Source organism: Gouania willdenowi, chromosome 15, assembly GCF_900634775.1.
Source record: "Gouania willdenowi chromosome 15, fGouWil2.1, whole genome shotgun sequence".
In the NCBI taxonomy this organism is placed as follows: Eukaryota; Metazoa; Chordata; class Actinopteri; order Blenniiformes; family Gobiesocidae; genus Gouania; species Gouania willdenowi.
The window spans coordinates 7,888,547-7,906,323 of record NC_041058.1 but is presented as its reverse complement, the minus strand read 5'-3'; the positions used below and the strand labels follow the sequence as shown (position 1 = coordinate 7,906,323).

Sequence of the window (17,777 nt, the reverse complement as noted above, 5' to 3'; positions counted from 1 at the left end):
CCATCTCCTCTGCAGATTTGTTAACCACGAGCCCATGAATTTTTCATTGTCCATATGTCATGGTATACGCAGGCAGTTGGAGGAGGATTTCAGAGGAGAAAAAGAGCACAAACCAAGCCTATAGAGGCAGATTTCATAATCACAACATCAACGGGAGGAAGGATATGAACAGTTTTTGTAAAGAACTGCTTACATAATCATAATTTATGTCATTGTGTCCTAAAAACGACAAAAGGGGATCTTAAAACAGTCAAAATTTTAAAAATTTAAGTCAGGTCAACAGATTATAGTTTACTTACAAGGGCAAAACTCAAAAATAGACATAAAAAGCATAAAATACAAATGAAAAATCACTACGTATACAGTATTTTTTGTATTTTTATGGTATTATTTATGCATCACCCTGTGTATAATTAAACCTTTAATAAATTGACAGAAATAAAATAGAAAAAGAAAGTGTATTTGCTCAACATTGTCTTAATTCAAGAAATCTCAATATCTGTTTTAAGTTATATTTCATTTTTCCTGTTCTATTGGCAGTTCCATGATTTATTTACTTTATTTATCAAATTTCATCTCATCACATTCCATTTTGTTTGTATTTCCTTTTTCTGTACAACCTTTTTTTTTATTTTAATTTCATTGCCTAGCTCGAAATAAAAGAATATCAATTTATTTATTCATTCATTTATAGAAAAATAAACATCAATCAATCAATCAATCAATCTTTATTTGTATAGCGTCAAATCATAACCAATGGTATCTCAAGACACTTTACAGTAGAGCAGTCTTAAGGACGAACTCTTCATTTTATGGATACACACATATGCATATATACGTATATACACATACATATGTATCCCACACCCAACATGAATTCATCATGGCGGCAAGGAAAACCTTCTGTTAAGCAGCAGGAACCTTGTGTGGATCCCATTCCTATGATGAACAGCCATCCACGTTATGCTGTGTTGGGTGTGTGCAGAGGAAAGGGTGGAGACAGAGTTGTTGAGACTCTGTAACTCCACACTGAGGATCCCACGGACCTGCAAGACAAAAGCCAGAAGGAGTACAGGAGCAAACACACAAGGGAAGAAGCAGACATAGAGGGAGTGTTTGAGAGAGGAATGGGACCCTCTCCGGTCCCTCTCTAACCTAAATGACCTCTCTCTTAACGCCCTCTCCAACCTCTCTCCAACCGAGCATGCCAGACCCCCCCCCGGCAGTCTATGCCTATTGCATCTTAATTATGAGCTATGAGCTGGTTCCTAACTAAAAGCTTTACCAAAGAGGAATGTTTTGAGCCTAACCTTAAAGGTAGAGAGGGTGTCTGCCCCCCGAACCGTGGTTGGTAGATGGTTCCAGAGAAGTGGGGCCTGATAACTGAAAGCTCTTCCTCCTATACTACTTTTAGAGACGAATGGAACAACGAGTAGTCCAGCATTTTGAGAGCGTAGTGTTCTGGGGGGATTGTATGGCACTACAAGCTCCTTGAGATAGACTGGTGCCTGTCCATTTAGGGCTTTATAAGTGAGAAGAAGAATCTTGAATTCTATTCTATATTTTATGGGAAGCCAATGCAGAGAGGCTAATACAGGAGTAATGTGATCTCTTCTCCTAGTTTTAGTCAGTACACGTGCTGCAGCATTTTGAACCAGCTGAAGTGTCTTAAGCGACTTGCTCGGGCAGCCTGCTAAAAGAGAGTTACAATAATCCAGTCTAGAGGTAACAAAAGCATGGACTAGTTTTTCGGCGTCGCCCTGAGACAGGATAGATCTGATTTTAGCAATGTTACGGAGATGAAAGAAGGCAGTTCTTGAAGTTTGTTTTATGTGAGAGTTGAAGGATAAGTCCTGATCAAATAGAACCCCAAGGTTTTTAACAGTTGTGCTGTGTGCCAGAGTAATGCCATCTAGGGCAGTTAGGCTAGCATAGGTTTCTCTAAGGTGTCGTGGGCCCAGTACAATGACCTCACTCTTGTCTGAGTTGAGAAGAAGAAAATTTTGGTCCATCCAGGCCCTAATGTCCTTTAGACAGGCCTCAAGTTTAGATAGCTGATTTGTCTCACCTGGCTTCATTGATACATACAGTTGGGTATCATCAGCATAGCAGTGAAAGTTAACAGAGTATTTTCTCATAACATTACCAAGGGGGATCATATAGATACAGAAGAGGATTGGACCTAGCACTGAGCCCTGAGGAACCCCGTAGCTTACTTTAGTGTACACAGAAGACTTATTATTCACGTGTACAAACTGGTACCTATCAGATAGGTAGGACTTAAACCAGTTTAGGGCAGTCCCTGTGATTCCAAGTAATTTCTCTAATCTCTCTAGTAGAATATAGTGATCTATAGTGTCAAAAGCTGCACTAAGATCTAATAAAACCAGCACTGACAGTCGTCCTTCATCTGAAGCCCAGAGTAGATCATTAGTTACTTTAACTAAAGCAGTCTCTGTGCTGTGTTGAGCTCTAAAACCTGACTGGAAGTCCTCGAACAGGCTGTTGTTTTGAAGAAATTCACAGAGCTGAGCTGCCACAACTTTCTCAAGAATCTTTGAAATAAAAGGAAGATTAGATATAGGCCTGTAGTTTGCTAAAGTGCTGGAATCAAGAGTAGGTTTTTTGAGAAGGGGTTTGATTACAGCTACTTTAAAGGACTGTGGCACGTAGCCTATTGATAGGGATATATTTATTGTCTCCAACAAAGATGGGCAGACTAGGGGAATAATTTCTTTAAACAGCTTAGTTGGGATCGGATCTGAAAGGCAGGTTGATGGTTTGGAGGATGAAATAATAGAGTTAAGTTCCTGAAGTCCTATATGTGTGAAACAGTTTAGGTTAGGCCTATTTACATTTAATGGTACAGCAGGCCCAGGTGAAGGCAGGGAGTGGCTAATTTTATCTCTAATCTTGTGAATTTTATTGTTAAAAAATGTCATAAAGTCCTCACAGCTGAGGGCTAGAGGAATCATGGGCTCAATAGAGCTCTGACTTAGAATATGACATATATTGCATCTTGGGATACATTTGGCAGAAATGTAACGTATGTGTTATAAAAACAGACCTGAGTAATTAAAACAATGGCCAATCAGTTATTAATGCCAGATGAGTGAATCAGACCTGAATCAAATGTGTTCTGCAGCATCAAGTTCTCGCAGGAACATTCCTCTTTGCATGTAGGGATTATATTATTATATTCCTTGCATAAATGCAGTGAGTGTGTTGTGATGTATTTGCTCTGATCTTCCTCTTAAAGCCTCTGGGAAGATGTTGAGTCAGCAAAACCGGACCTATACACTGTATTTGCCAGGAATAGATCGCTGTAAATAAGTTGTGTATTAAATCTGTGTAAAAATATAATATGTATTCATGAGAATGATGCACTTGGCTTGTAGAGCTGATATACAAAAGGAAGTTAATATGCAGAGGTTGAATCGTGCTCCGCTAAATGTGTTCTTTCAACAGGAGCAGGCATATATAGCGTTATAGCTCCATGGTTGCTGGGGTGAAAGAGGTGCAATCTTTCTGATTATCCCTATTATATCATCAGCAATACACTGAGCTCCACACATATTATCTTTTTTTTATTAATGCTGCTGCTTTTCTATTTTTAGCGCACATGCAACTCTGTGACAGACAAATAAATAAGAATTGAGTGAAGCAAGAAGCTTCTCAGAGACGTCAACCTGGTATTTACAGAGCAAAGGTTTCTCAGAGGAGCAGCTGACGGAGGATAATTGACTAGGAGGAATATAAAGAGTACACAGACTGAGTAGAAATGTGGATTTACTCAACGTGTTTGGGAAAAATATGGCCTGTGAGTTAATTACACAGTACAAGTGATATTATTGGTACTGGGGTTAGCAATAAATATACCACTCCTTTCTTTACGCAAAGTCTAATTGACCTTTCGCAAAACCCCGCCCACAAACAACCATTATCCAATCATACTTCCGAGCAACCGTTACCATGTAAACAGGGTCCGACATTTTCAGAGCAGGTACAATGGTGAAGAGCTGTGCTCATGGATACCAGGTACCCCAAGAGTTTAGCTGGGGGGAGTCGTGTTCTTTCCGTTCCCAAAGCGGAAAACACACCTGGAGCGATGTCTACAATGGACTATAAAACTACAAAAACGCCTCAGGGATGTATGCATGTATGTGTAGTATTAACGTTATCTCATCCTGTCTGCACTAATGTCTATGTTCAGCAAAATGACAAAGCTTGATTAGATTTTGATGAAATAAGGTGACGTAACTATACATTCACGTATCTATAGCGCTGTGAGCTCTTCCAGAAGTCCTTCTCATGCTGGGTTAGTAGCGCCGCTTGCTTGTCCATCTTATTGGATATAGATCTAACGTTCCCCATGATGATGGACGAGAGGATGGGTTGATATCTTCTCCTTCTTGTTCGGCGCTTTGCCCCCGCGCAACATCCCCGTCGTTTTCTCCTCAGTTCACGGGTCTCACCCTCTATAGGCTGCATTAGCATGGAGTGCTAACAGCTGATCACCTGGCAAGAGCCAGATTGATGTTTAGCCCCTCCCTTTAACTCGAGTTCTCCACATAGATATGGGTCTGTGTCTGGCAAATCCTTTTGGAACCAGGGAGGGACATGAACAGAATGTTTGAAGCTCATTGGGCGAAGCGCCTGTTCATCATGATTTGTTTTAGCCAATCACACGGTAACAAATGAGAATATCATCATCGGCATGCGCCACAGAGACGCTGCTACAACAACAACAACAACAACAAGACTCTGCTAATGAAAACTTTCTTTTGGGATAGTAATGCTGCACAAGTATGGGTTTAGGGCACGTTAATCATCCTCTTGCTTCAACATCTTTGTATTTCGATAGAAATAGCATGCGCCAGTTTTGCTTCGGCGCTTCTGCCTTCGTCACACCCGGATATCCCGCCCTAAACCACAACACTGCCTCATGATTGGTTTGAACTGTTTCGGTTTGGATTTGAAAGGCAAAGACGGGAACAGCAAAAGATGGATTCTGGTGTTTGTGAACATCAGGAGAATCCTGGTGGTTTCTAAAATCTAAAATCCCATGGTGATAATTTTATTTCTGGTTAAAACAAGGATTTACATCTTTGAGATGACTATATACTATGACACAAATAATGATAAACTTCCAGTATAACAGTGGATATTATTCAGATAAATGAATAAATGTGGTTATCACAGATTCATAGAACAATGGACCAAACAGTAGAGTAATATGTTAATTTATACATTTATAGCTGGTTTTTAAAGTGCAAATTGTTCAACAACAGGAGGCCGAACACATTTTAATGCAGTTGTGTTCATTTTCATTCTAAAAAAAAATGTAAAACTCTCCGTCCAGCACAGGGAGACGATTAGTCTTTATTTTATCGTCATGCTGTCAACAGATGTTATCACAGCTGTGAGCTTCGACTGTTTGGATACCTCTCTCTGCTGCTGCTGCGTTCAGGGGTCACTCCGACATCCGATACCTCCAACACTTTTTTCACACGGATCATTTTCTCACACTTAGGTCATGCTGTCTATTATTTCTGTGATATTTTGAGGATATATTTTTTTATCGTGTGCTGTGATTGTTTTTGATTCATAACACCGTAGCGTCTTTGAACGCACCACTGAGGAATGACTTTAGACTGGCTCCTACTTGCTTTGGCAGCGCTTAAGTTGTTAGCTGACGGAAACAATGCAGAAAGTGATGTAATAATAATAGAAAAAATGTTAATCATGCTTTATCGCTTATATTTAAATCTTCACGCCACGACAGCTGCCTGGAATGCTAACGCAAACACAGCCGTTAATCTTGTTTTGTAAGAATTAAAAAGGCATGTTTATAATGATGAAGAGCTTTGGCGTGGCTTGTACAAATGCTTTGACATCATAAGTTTAAAACAAATTGTGCTATTTGAAAACAGCTTTTTTAATCTAGATCAATGGTAAACTGAATAGAAAGAATGTGGAATAAATCAAGTTGGACTGAACTGACCTCATTCATAAAGCTTTTGTGGAGAAACTCACGTCAAATATGGATGTGGTGAGCAGGGTTTATTCAAGCATGATTACATATAACAATGAGATCCAGTTAGACTTGTAGCTGTCACAAACTAAACTCAATGATTCATTTTCTCCACTAAATCTCGCACCAGAGCTGCGTTACATCTCGTGAACATGATGAGTGAAGCTGACAGAGCAGCATGTAGCAACCTGGAACCATCACGTCTGACTCATCTGTGTAACTATGTTGTTTACAAAGTCTGCCAGGACGGGCGTAGGAATACCTCATCAACGCAAACGCCTTTTGTCGCGCTGTTATAGACAAAGTGCTGAGTGTCTCTCCACAGGTAGAAGCTTGTTACCCACTTGTTTTTTCTGGAAGGTGATTGTGTAACAGAAAGGTTACAACAACTTAAAAGGACAGTTTTGAGTGTCACGTTGTACCAAGATTAATTAAATCTTGCTTTTTTTTTCTCTCTCTCTCTTCTTTTACACACTAGACACTGATTGCTTCACCAAACATTACGGAAGTTTATCTTTTTCATGGTATTAAAAGATTAAATCTCTCTAACAGAGATGTGCCAGTATTACACTTCCTGAATAAACAATGGATTCGTTTTTTTTTTAACTTTTTTTTTTTTTTTTGATCAGAAATTCTAAGCATTTACTGTACACCAGGGGTGTCAAACTCATTTTAGTTCAGGGGCCAAATATGGACCAGTTTAATTGCAATTGGGCCTCAGATTTTAACACAAATTGTGCCTATATATCTTCACTTCAATAACCAATTTTTCTCTAATTTAGAGGATTTTTTTTGTAATTGTTTGTGAGAGTTCTTTCCACAATTTGCAATCAAAAATCACTGCACTGCACTGAATTTGAGATATATCTACAACTGGATTATTTGTTAATTTGCACAATAATTCATGTTTTCTCTGTCATTGTTGCTTTCTTTTTTACTGCGGGTTGGATTGGATGCTCTACAAGGGCCGGATTTGGTCCCCGGGCCTTGAGTTTGACACGTGATTTATAGCATCATACACCATAAACAATAATCTACTCAATTAAACTGACGTAACAATTGGCACTCAATAATTTGGAGTAGGTATTACGACTCATTCTCAGCTAGGAATTATTAGTTAAATTTAACCCCAGTTTATGTACATTGTTTAGATTTTATTATGCTGCTAAACATGTCAGTAATGGCTAATGGATTAATTTGTCTGAGATTTACTGTGTTTTATTTAACTTTTACCTTCTATATGAGTAACTTATAAATAGGTAAGCATTTATCAACGAGGGAAGGACTACAAGAATTAGGTCCTCCCATTTTCCGTTTCAAAATTTCCCAAAATTCTGTGACAGGGAATTTCCATTTCCTTTCTGTTTCATCATCTTTCCCTGTTTACTGGCTTATGATTACATTACACATACCAATCATGCTAAATAGGGTTATTATAGTGTCAACTACTGTTATTAATTTTACGTTTTACATGCCATTGAGGATTGATGTTAACGGATTGCATTGGTTACGCTGTGACGCAAGATTACCTCGCCACCCGTTTAACAGGAAAAATACCATGAAAATACGTGATATAGTTCCAAAAATGTATTAATGAATCCTTTAATTACGGTCAACCTGTGCAAAGTCGAATAGACGTGTGATTGGAGGTGCTCCTACGCCTCCTTTTTAGATGGAATGTGGTTATAATAATCTGAACTTTTTATTATTAAACATTAAAAGCACACTTCAGTTGAACCTCTGCATTCATTTTCAGTCACAGGATAACATGAGGAATCATAACACGTAGCGATTATGGGCGGAATTGGACATTTTTGTCTGTTTATCACACATTCTAGACATTCAGTCACCTGTTTTCCAGTGAAAAATAGTGTTTAAATATGTTATATTGTCCCCAAACATGCATGTGAGGCATTACGGTGTCACGTTAAGGCCCGATTTCAAATAAATTGACTTAAAAAAAAAAAAAAATGAGTCTGGTTGGAACATGAAATCCATTTTTTTTGTTGGTTTTCTGTGATTGGAAGCCCTAAATAGTATACTATTGTAACCTGATGTATCACTGCAAGACTATGCACCAGATTTTACACAAAATCTAGTGCAATAAAGTATTTTTTTTGTTTCAGATTTTACTTGAATTAGGTTAAAGTATTTAAACGAGAAGAAAACATCTAATTGACCCAAATGTATCCATTTTACTTGATCACTAAGATCATTTAGTGTTCTATCGTTTAATAGCCAAAGCAGTATTACCGTTCCCTAAAATCATTTTTACAGTGTACAGTGGTGGAGGTGATCCACATCTGTGGACACATTATTTTGCCTGTAGATCCTCTGATTGTAAAAAAATAAAATAAGAAAGTGTTTTATATTCTGAGCAATAGTCTTCACAATAAATAAAAACCCAAACAAATACAATATATAAGCAACGTTTATCCTTAAAATAAATAAATGTATCATAAATAACATCTTTTATCTCATATGCCAACAATGCTTTTATTTTGAAATGCTCTTCTGGTTGATGCTTTTAAATTGTGTTTACCATAAAAACATTATGAATACAGAAGAATTGAGAGGATGATGTGATATTTTTAAAATTCCTTCCCGATTTTCCAAATAAACTTTTTAAATCTTTGACATGCGACGATGACGCATTAGCATAAAAACAACAACCAGGCAGAAAAAGATCAAAGTATGTATTGCTGTGTGTGTTTGTTTGTTGGTGATTATTTATAATCCCCCCCCCCCCCCCCCCCCCCCCATGGCTCAGGGCTGTGTACTGTGTAGCTTTTCAACAAAAAAAAAAAAAAAAATGACTAAGTCCCTGTGATTGGGCTCATTGGCCGGCTTCATCCCATTAAGTGTAAGTAGAGCGTGATCTATTAGAATACATATGTTTTATTGATGTATGGGCTTCGTGTTTATCCTGGCATTCATTTATTTATAGGTCGATGCAATGATTTTTCTTCTTTTTTTTTTAACTCCAGTAATGAAAAGGATAAGCCTTGAAGCTTATTCATCGCTCTCTTTCATCTCACCCCCTCCCTCTTGCTGTCCCCCCCCCACCCCCCCATATACCCACCCTTCCTCTCTCTCTCTTTTTTCTAAAAGCCAAATTAAAATACAGTATTTCTTAAAGCTTCGGTGCTACTGAGCTGTTGCTGCAGTCTGTCAGCATCGATGATGTGGAAGCATTTTGAAGGTTGCTTTGCTTTTAGTAAATCCTCCAACATTATGTAACTTTGACTGTTTTACATTTGGCTCTTTTGGAACAACTGTGTGTGTGTGTGTGTGTGTGTGTCCGTCCCTCCCCTCTGTGAGCTCTTAACATTTTTCTTCAAAATTGGATTCATTTTTTAATTTCCTTCCCTGGAACAATGGCTATTATAAAGACTCACTTAGATCACGTTGGTGCAGGGAAAATAAAAGAAAAATACTGAAGCCATGTGTTCTCTTGTCAGATTTTTTTTTTATTGTGTTTGGGGTGTATTTGCTTTAGTTTCTGTGCTGACATAAAGGAGTGACGTGTAACATGTTAGATTAGAGGTGGGCAACTCCTATCACAGCAGGGGCTTTTTCTGTCATTCTGTGTAAGGTTGTTGTTGTCTTGCTTGTTAAAATTGCATTTTGTGCCTTTTTCCTGTTAAATATATGGTTTTGGTGTCATATTGTGATTTTTTTGTTGTTATTTTTGTGTATGTCTGTTGTTGTTTTGCTTGTTTGTTCATAATGTGGGTTTGAAGAGTATTTTTTTGTGTTTTTCTTGTCTTTTTTGTACTTTTGTTGTCATTTTCTATAATTTTGTTGTCATTTTCTATAATTTTGTATATATTTTTTGTCATTTTGTGCAGTTTTTGCTGTTGTTTTGTGTTATTTTGAGTCATTTTGTGTGTCGATATTGTCAGTTTTGTTGTTTTTGTAGTATTTTCTGTGTTTTTCTTGTCTTTTTCATACTTTTCTTGTCATTTTCTGTAATTTTGTATATTTTTTGAGTCAATTTGTGTATTTTTGTTAATGCTTTCTGTTATTTGGAGTCATAATGTGTATTAATGTTGTCAGTTTGTCCATTTTTGTAGTAGTTGTATTTTTTGAATATTTTTTGTGTTTTTCTTATCTTTATCGTACTTTTGTTGTCATTTTCTGTAATTTTGTATATTTTTGAGAAATTTTGTGTAGTACTGTTTTTTCATTTTCATCGTAGTTTTGTGTTTTTGGAGTATTTTCTGTGTTCTTCCTTGTCCTTTTGTGTACTTTTATTGTCATTTCCTGTAGTTTTGTTTATCATTTAGGTCATTTTGTGTATTTTTGCTGTCGTTTTATGTTATTTAGGGTCATTTTGCGTATTACTGTTGTCAGTGTGTCGATTTTCGTAGTAGTTTTGTGTGTTTTGTAGGATTTCCTGTGCTTTTCTTCTCTTTTACTGTATTTTTCTGCATTGTTATAATTCTTTGTATTCTTTTTTAATGTATTCTTGTTTTTGTTTTGTGTATTTTTGTACATTTACTGGGCTGCCAGTTGCACATGTCTGGTTTAAATACACACAGGGAGACATTGTGCCTGGATTTGAGCCCACACCAAAGCATTTTTTCTTTTTTTCTTTTCCCCCCTTTGATAATTACACCGTGCATAAGCGTGCGTGCGTGTGTGTGTGTGCGTGCACGCGCACGCGCGTATGTGGGCGTCTTAAGATGAGAGATGATGAATACTAGGCAATATTATTGAGTCCACTGGGGTCAGAGGTCAGTGCATTCCTCGTGCCAATCAGTGGAACTGGGTTAAGATCAAAAAACCTAAATGAGATGTGTGTTAAGAAGTGCTTTAACAGGCGACGCCATCGTCATGAGGCCATCACATGAGTCGGATAAAAAACACTGTGGAATGAGGAAAAAGAGGAGACATTTCTTTTAAAAGGAGTGATTTCTGCTTCTTTTTCTGTTGTTGTTCTTCTTCTTCTTCCTCACACATCTTTTTTAAATTCTCCTGGCTTCCAAATGTCGAAGTTTCCCTCGTAAAAAAAAACTTGTAACGGCACGACACAATTTCCTCTTTGCTTTCACATATAAAATAGAAAGCTCCAGTCGACAGGCTTTATGAGTTTACGCAGTGCTAAAGTACATCCATTCACGCCCCTGTCGAAACGAAACACACACACACACACACACACACACACACACACACACACACACATGCCAATGAATCCGATGAGAATGATTTCATAATCCGTCGCAATAATAAACTTCTTTGAACTGTTTAATTGGCTCTTCCTGGAACGGCACGGCTTCGCTTCATTTGATCTGATGAAAGAGTAATGTTGCCTCTCCCTGGGGGAAGCATGCACAACGGCGCACAAATAATGAATTAAGAACACTAGCATTTATTTTTGTTTTTTTCATCTCCTCCCTCCGCCTCCAAAAAAAAAAAAATAATCACAGCCTCAATAAAGCAGGAACATTTATATTGCGCTTACATTAGTTTTCCTCTAAACTGCTTCTTTCATGTTTACTTGGTAATGTGTTTAATTTCCTCCATCTGTTTTTGAGTGGAAATAACTCCATTGAGGTCACATGGGAACAAAAAAATGATTGTCATCTTATTTTTGTCGTCGTTTGGAAGCTTTCCAGAAACATTCCTTCATGTCATGTGTGATCTTGTAATAAAAAAAAAAAAAAAAAAGGTCACACTTAGCTACAGTACTTTGTTCTGACAAGTAGTGAGTGACGCTGATAATCTTTACAGAGAGAAATCACATTTATAACATATTCATTTCATTTACTGAGATTTATTCTCATGTTACTTTCATTATGTACGACTTTTTATATGAGTGAGGTATAAAAAGGTCAACATTTAGCAGCGAGCGCCCATGGTGCACAACAATATGATGTATGAGTAATAAAATAGTCAAACACTCCTTTTTTTGTGTTTGATTTAAATGAGCAGTGGTCATTTTGATGACTAAAAATCATAGTTTTAAGTCACAATAAAGAGACCACAACTGATTAGAAAAATGCATGCGGATGAAAACAACTTATAAATATGTTTGTGTTCGTCGACTATTAAAAAAAGTAACCAATAATTTCATCACATCGGATGAAATCCAATCAGAACTCATGTAATCATCTGGTTTCAGGCATTGGTCACATAAAATCTGCCTGTTTGCATTTACAAGTATTAATACCATCTTATATCAGGTTGATAAATGGTAATTCAATTTTAATGTAATTTTATTGACTACAACTTGCAAAAAAAGCTGAATTTTAGTCAAAAGATTATGAATAAAACTGCATTAAAATTAGCACTGTAAATGTGTGTGAATTTACACAATTGTATGCATTTTTCTTGATTTTTAAGATAATAGAGTATACTAAAATCTTCATGTGTGATCTTGTAAAGCATAAAATAATAAAAGTCACAGTTAGCCGTCGTACTTTGTTCTGACAACAAACAGCCTGCAAGACAAGTAGTGAGTGACGTTTGCTGTAAAGGCAACAGCACCGTGTGTTAAAGGGAAACTGACATGGTCTGCAGGAGGAAAAAAAAGAGGGATATGTTAAAAAAAAGAAAAAAAAAAAAAGAAAATTGAAGCTGACAAAGTTGTGATGGTTTGGGAGAAAGTCCTCCTTCTTGGGGGGCTGAGGAGTATTAACCATGACAGTCTGAATGGAGTGTCTGGATATATGCAGCAGTGCAGTGGTGGTTCTTTGACTTTTTTGGGTGTTCCCCACTTTGAACGAAGCCCCACCTACGTCCATTTTCAGAGGTGAAAGTAACAGATTACAAGTACTCACATTACTGTAATTGAGTTGCTTTTATGGCTACTTCTACTTTTTTTGTGTATTTCTAAATCAGTAACTTTACTTGTACTTAAGTATGTTTTAAAAGAAATAATTTGTTACATTTCTACACCCAACCATTACTGAGTAAATTATGATTTTAGTCAACAATCAAATGCATCACATTACAGCCGACCAATCAGATTAAATGTAATGCACATTTTCTCAGTTTTAGAGTTCATAAATGTCACTATACTTGAAATTTTGAATTGAATTCATTGCTGTTATTTTATTTAAACAAATAATTATTATTATTTTATACAGATGCATTTGTGAGAAATAGATTAAGTTCTAATTGTGCAAGATTTGTCTCTTTATACATGAGATGTTTACTGTACGCAAGTGAACCGTGGCAAGATTTATGACCAAACGTAACTAGTAACTTTGAGTACTATTTCATAGAGCTACTTTTTACTTGTATTTATGTTTTTATGCATGACTTACTTGTACTCGAGTACAATTACAATCAAGTAACAGGACTTCTACTTGAGTAGAATAAATCTATACTCTTTACACCTGTGCCCATTTTGCCCCCCAAATAATCCTGAGAAATAACACATTTTCAAATGTATTGAACCAACAGGGAACAAGTAACATCATATTTCATAATAAATCAAAACCTAAATTAAACTAATCACCTGCATAAAAACACAGCAGGGGCCACAAATATGTGATTGTTTGATCTGAGGGCCACAATATCAACATTTTGGTCCACATTCAGATTAATCAACAATCTGAGCATTACTGTACTGTAATACAGGATATAACAATAGTTTTTGTTGTAGTTTTGTGTGATTTTGAAATTAGTTTGTGTATTTATCTGTTTTTCTTTGTATTTTTGTTGTCGTTTTGTGTATTATTTTTTTTCGCTCATTTGGAGCATTTTGTTGTTTTGTTAGTTTTTGGAGTGATTTTTTTTTTTTTTGTAATTTTGTAATGTCATTTGTTCTGTTTTTGTTTTGTATATTTTTTGTCATTCTGTGTATTTTTCTTGTTGTGTTAGTGCATTATTAGTAATTTTGTGTATTTTTGTTGCCTTTTTTTAGCTACTTTTCTGTCATTTTGTGTGGTTTTTAGAGTCAGTTCGTGTGCACAAAATATGACCAGGGGCTGACACTTGCCAACGTCTGCTTTATAACAGATTATTCTTTGCATGGTAAGGTTAGTTAATTACATTTTTATATAGATATGTCAACAACTGCTTTAAAAAATCTATAAACCTGAGCTGAAACCTGCAACACTCGGGGAAGCCAAATGAAGTCAAATAAATAAAACAGAATGCCATGAATTCATGCGTGTGAGATAAAAATATGAGTGTATTTTTAATGTCCTTGTAAACACATACTTGCTGGGATGTGGGCTTGTCTCCATGGCAACGCAAGTCAGTGCGTGCCCGGCTGAGCTGTTTTATATATTTATTTATTTATTTTTTGACAGTTTCTCCTGATGATGATTGATAATTACTACCTGATTTGTCGTGCCCGACTCTGCAAACATATGGCGGGAGCTGCCCTCCGCCATATATCTGCCAAAAAAAAACCTTCCCTTTTTCTGATAATAGCTTTTTAATGTTGCGTTTTGTTGTGCATGCATAGTAATCGCACACATCAACCCTACCCCACCCTTTTGTAATTACATTGGCTGTCGCTCACATAGTTATTATAAAAAAGAGGAGAGAGAAATAGATAGGAGAAGCAGGAGAAAGTCAAAAACAGCACAGGAAGGGGAGGGGGGGGATTGATTTCACTTTGAATTGATGTTTTTCCTGCAACGGCTGGATTTAAATTTGCCAAATAGTCAGGCTTAACACAAAAGAGTGTGTGTTTTTACAGTGTAGTCACATATCTGGAATGTAACCAGCGAATAATAGCCAACGTGTGGGGCTGTGGTTTTTAAAAGGCAAGTGACACTCTTTATGTCTGCAGCAGTATTTTATTTTATTATGCAGTGTAGTTTGCATTCATGAAGCTTATATTAAGACACAATTGGAAGCATTCCTGGTATGTGCACACAAGGCCATAGAGGAAGACATCAATCTATAAACATGATTTATCCACTGTGCATTATCTACCAAAGCATTAGCATACATGGCTCTTATTACCTGACTGTATGCAGAAGCCTGAGCAGCATTTTAAACTCTGCTTTTCTCCTTAATCGTTACTAATGTGCGCCCATAAACAAGATATAAATAATACAGCCTAAAATATTTGTATAACTTATATCACCACGTGTCATTGACTTCACATAATCTGCCTTTAAATTCCCATGTATTAAATATGTCTTCCTTTATTGTGCTATGACGCTAACTGTCGCTATTTTGCCACCAAATGCAATGTTTTTGCTTCCTTTTTTTATTTGATTCCTCGTGGTATTTAGTATGTATTATAAGTCATTTATTTACTGTACAACATTGATTTATTTTATGTTTTACTTTTTAACGGACAAGCATTTGCTCATTCATTCATTTATTTATTAATCTGAGTTTGTGAATCTGTATGATAAGCATGAGTGTGTAGCAGCTTTTAAAATACAGATTTATTTTTTATCACAGCAGGGCCACAGAAATGTGATTGTGTCTCATCTGAAGGCTACATTATCAATTTAAAAATTTGTGTATTTTTCTGTTTTTTTGTGTATTTTTGTTGTTATGTTTTGTGTGTTTTTGGCTGATTTGATGTGTTGTTGTTTTATGCATTTTGGAGGGATTTTTTGTATTTTTTTTTAAATGTAATTTTTTGTTGTTTTGTGTATTGTTGGCTCATTTTGTGTGTTTGGTTGTTGTTTTGGAGTGATTTTTTTTTGTATTTGTTAATTTAATTGTTTCGGTTTTTGTTGTTGTTTTGTGTATTATAAGTAATTCTGTGTATTTTAGTTGTCGTTTTGTATATTTTCCTCTTATTTTTGTTTATTTCCGTTGTCCCTTTTCATACTTTTCTGTCATTTTGTGTGTTTTTAGTCCGTTTGTGTGCGCAAAATATGTCCTCCACTTGCCAACGGCTGCTTTGTAGTACATTATTCTCCGCATGCGAAGTTAAGTTTATTACATTTTGTACAGATTTTAAAAGTCAGCAACTGCTTTATAAAAATGAATGAAATCCAGTAAAATGTGACCTCATATATTAGACTCAAACTCTCTTTTTAACATTGATTTAAAGTCGTTTTGCTCACATTTCTCATTATGTTTATGTTTCAAAGCTGAGATATATATTTAAAAAAAACACATAAAAAATGAATACATAGTTATGTTTTTATAATGCCTCAGTGAATTTGATGCTTATTTTGTTAATGGGATTATAGTATCTTGACTGTTAGATGCACTAGTCCATATTTTTTATATTACTTGCACATTACATGATGATAATGTTAACTGTTGTTCAAGTTATGTATTTTAAAGTCCATAACTTTGTTTATCTTTCTGTAACAGTATATTTTTTATTTTTCTACGGACCCCAGGAAGAATAGCAGCAGCTTTCGCTGTGGCTAATGCGGATACTAATAAATTAACATAAACATACATTTATAAAAGAAATAATAAAGAAACTGCATATATTTATCAGAGGTTTTTAGTGACATCCCCTTTAAGAACATCATTAGCAGCACTTTGTTGCTCATTATGTCTTTGCTTCCACTGCTAATGCTGATAACGACATATTTTCCACAAGTGTTGGACATTAACACGCCTATTGTTCCAGATAAACATCCCATTGGTTCCCATTAAGCCTTATACTGTTTAACTGAAGTCTGCCACAGGCTATGGCAATAGACAGGCTCTGTGAAGGGGATAATGATGCATGCGCACACATGTCAGTCAGTCCGCCAAGGGGGAGTCACCTTTGAGGGGGAGAAAAGAAAGAGGAAAAAAATACCCCAACTGTGTGTGGACAATATAATTCAGTATTTGCGTGGGAAATGATAGGTTTGGGAAACAGAGGAGTTTGTTGGGAAAGGAGAGGAAATATTTGGGGAAAGTCTGAGAAACAGGAAACTCCACATCTTGATAATAAGTGCAACATGGTTATATTTAGTTTTCATGGAGCAGGAACACTTTGGAGAGGCATGTGGTTTTATTTGTGCCGAGGGTTTAAGAGGCTCACAGAGCAGAAGAGAACACAAAACAGGGACTAAAGCACAACTCACAGCTAACCATTTAAGTCCTTTGTCAGCACTTTTCTGTAAGGGATCTTTAAATATGAACCTTTTTGCTAATATCTGATATGCAGATGTTTTTCAACACTATATTTCCAATATTAACCTATATACAGTTGCCCCCTCTCCCCAAACCTCATTTTAAGTCACATAATCTTCATGGAAATAACAGGTTAAGCCAGTGTTTTTCAACCTTGGGGTGAGGACCCCATGTGGGGTCGCCTGAAATGGTTAGTATTTGATCAGAATCAGAATCAGAATGAGTTTTATTTGCCAAGTACAGTTTAAAAACAATACAAGGAATTCAGCTTGGTGTATGGTGTGCAGAACAAAAACCAAACAAACCAGAAACACTATAATAATAATAATAATAATAATAATAATAATAATAATAATAATAATAATAATAATAATAATAAATATAAAGGATAAAGGATGGATATATACATATATACAAGTACTGTAGGTAATATTGTTGTAATGGAGATGGTGATGCGGGGGACAAAATAATTACTGATTAAAAAATGTATTTTTAGTTTTTTTTAATTATTATTATCTTACAAATTAAAACAACACACAATCTTAAACAATTGTATTCTATACTTTCACTTTGTCAAATATAAATCTGGTTAATAATAATATTATTATTAATAATAATAATAATAATAATAATAATAATAATAACAACATGCAGTATAACAATATCTAAACTGGCACAACTTGTTACCAATACTTAAGTTAAGCCTACTTTTAATGTGACATCCCAC

The 17,777-nt window shown here is 35.9% G+C and overlaps 1 protein-coding gene across 2 annotated transcripts in view; it reads left to right on the top strand.

The window, feature by feature from the left end:
• arid5b (AT-rich interaction domain 5B) overlaps nucleotides 1–17,777 on the top strand; it is a 130,817-nt gene that overhangs the window by 67,640 nt on the left and 45,400 nt on the right. The gene's annotated exons all lie outside the window — the stretch shown is intronic.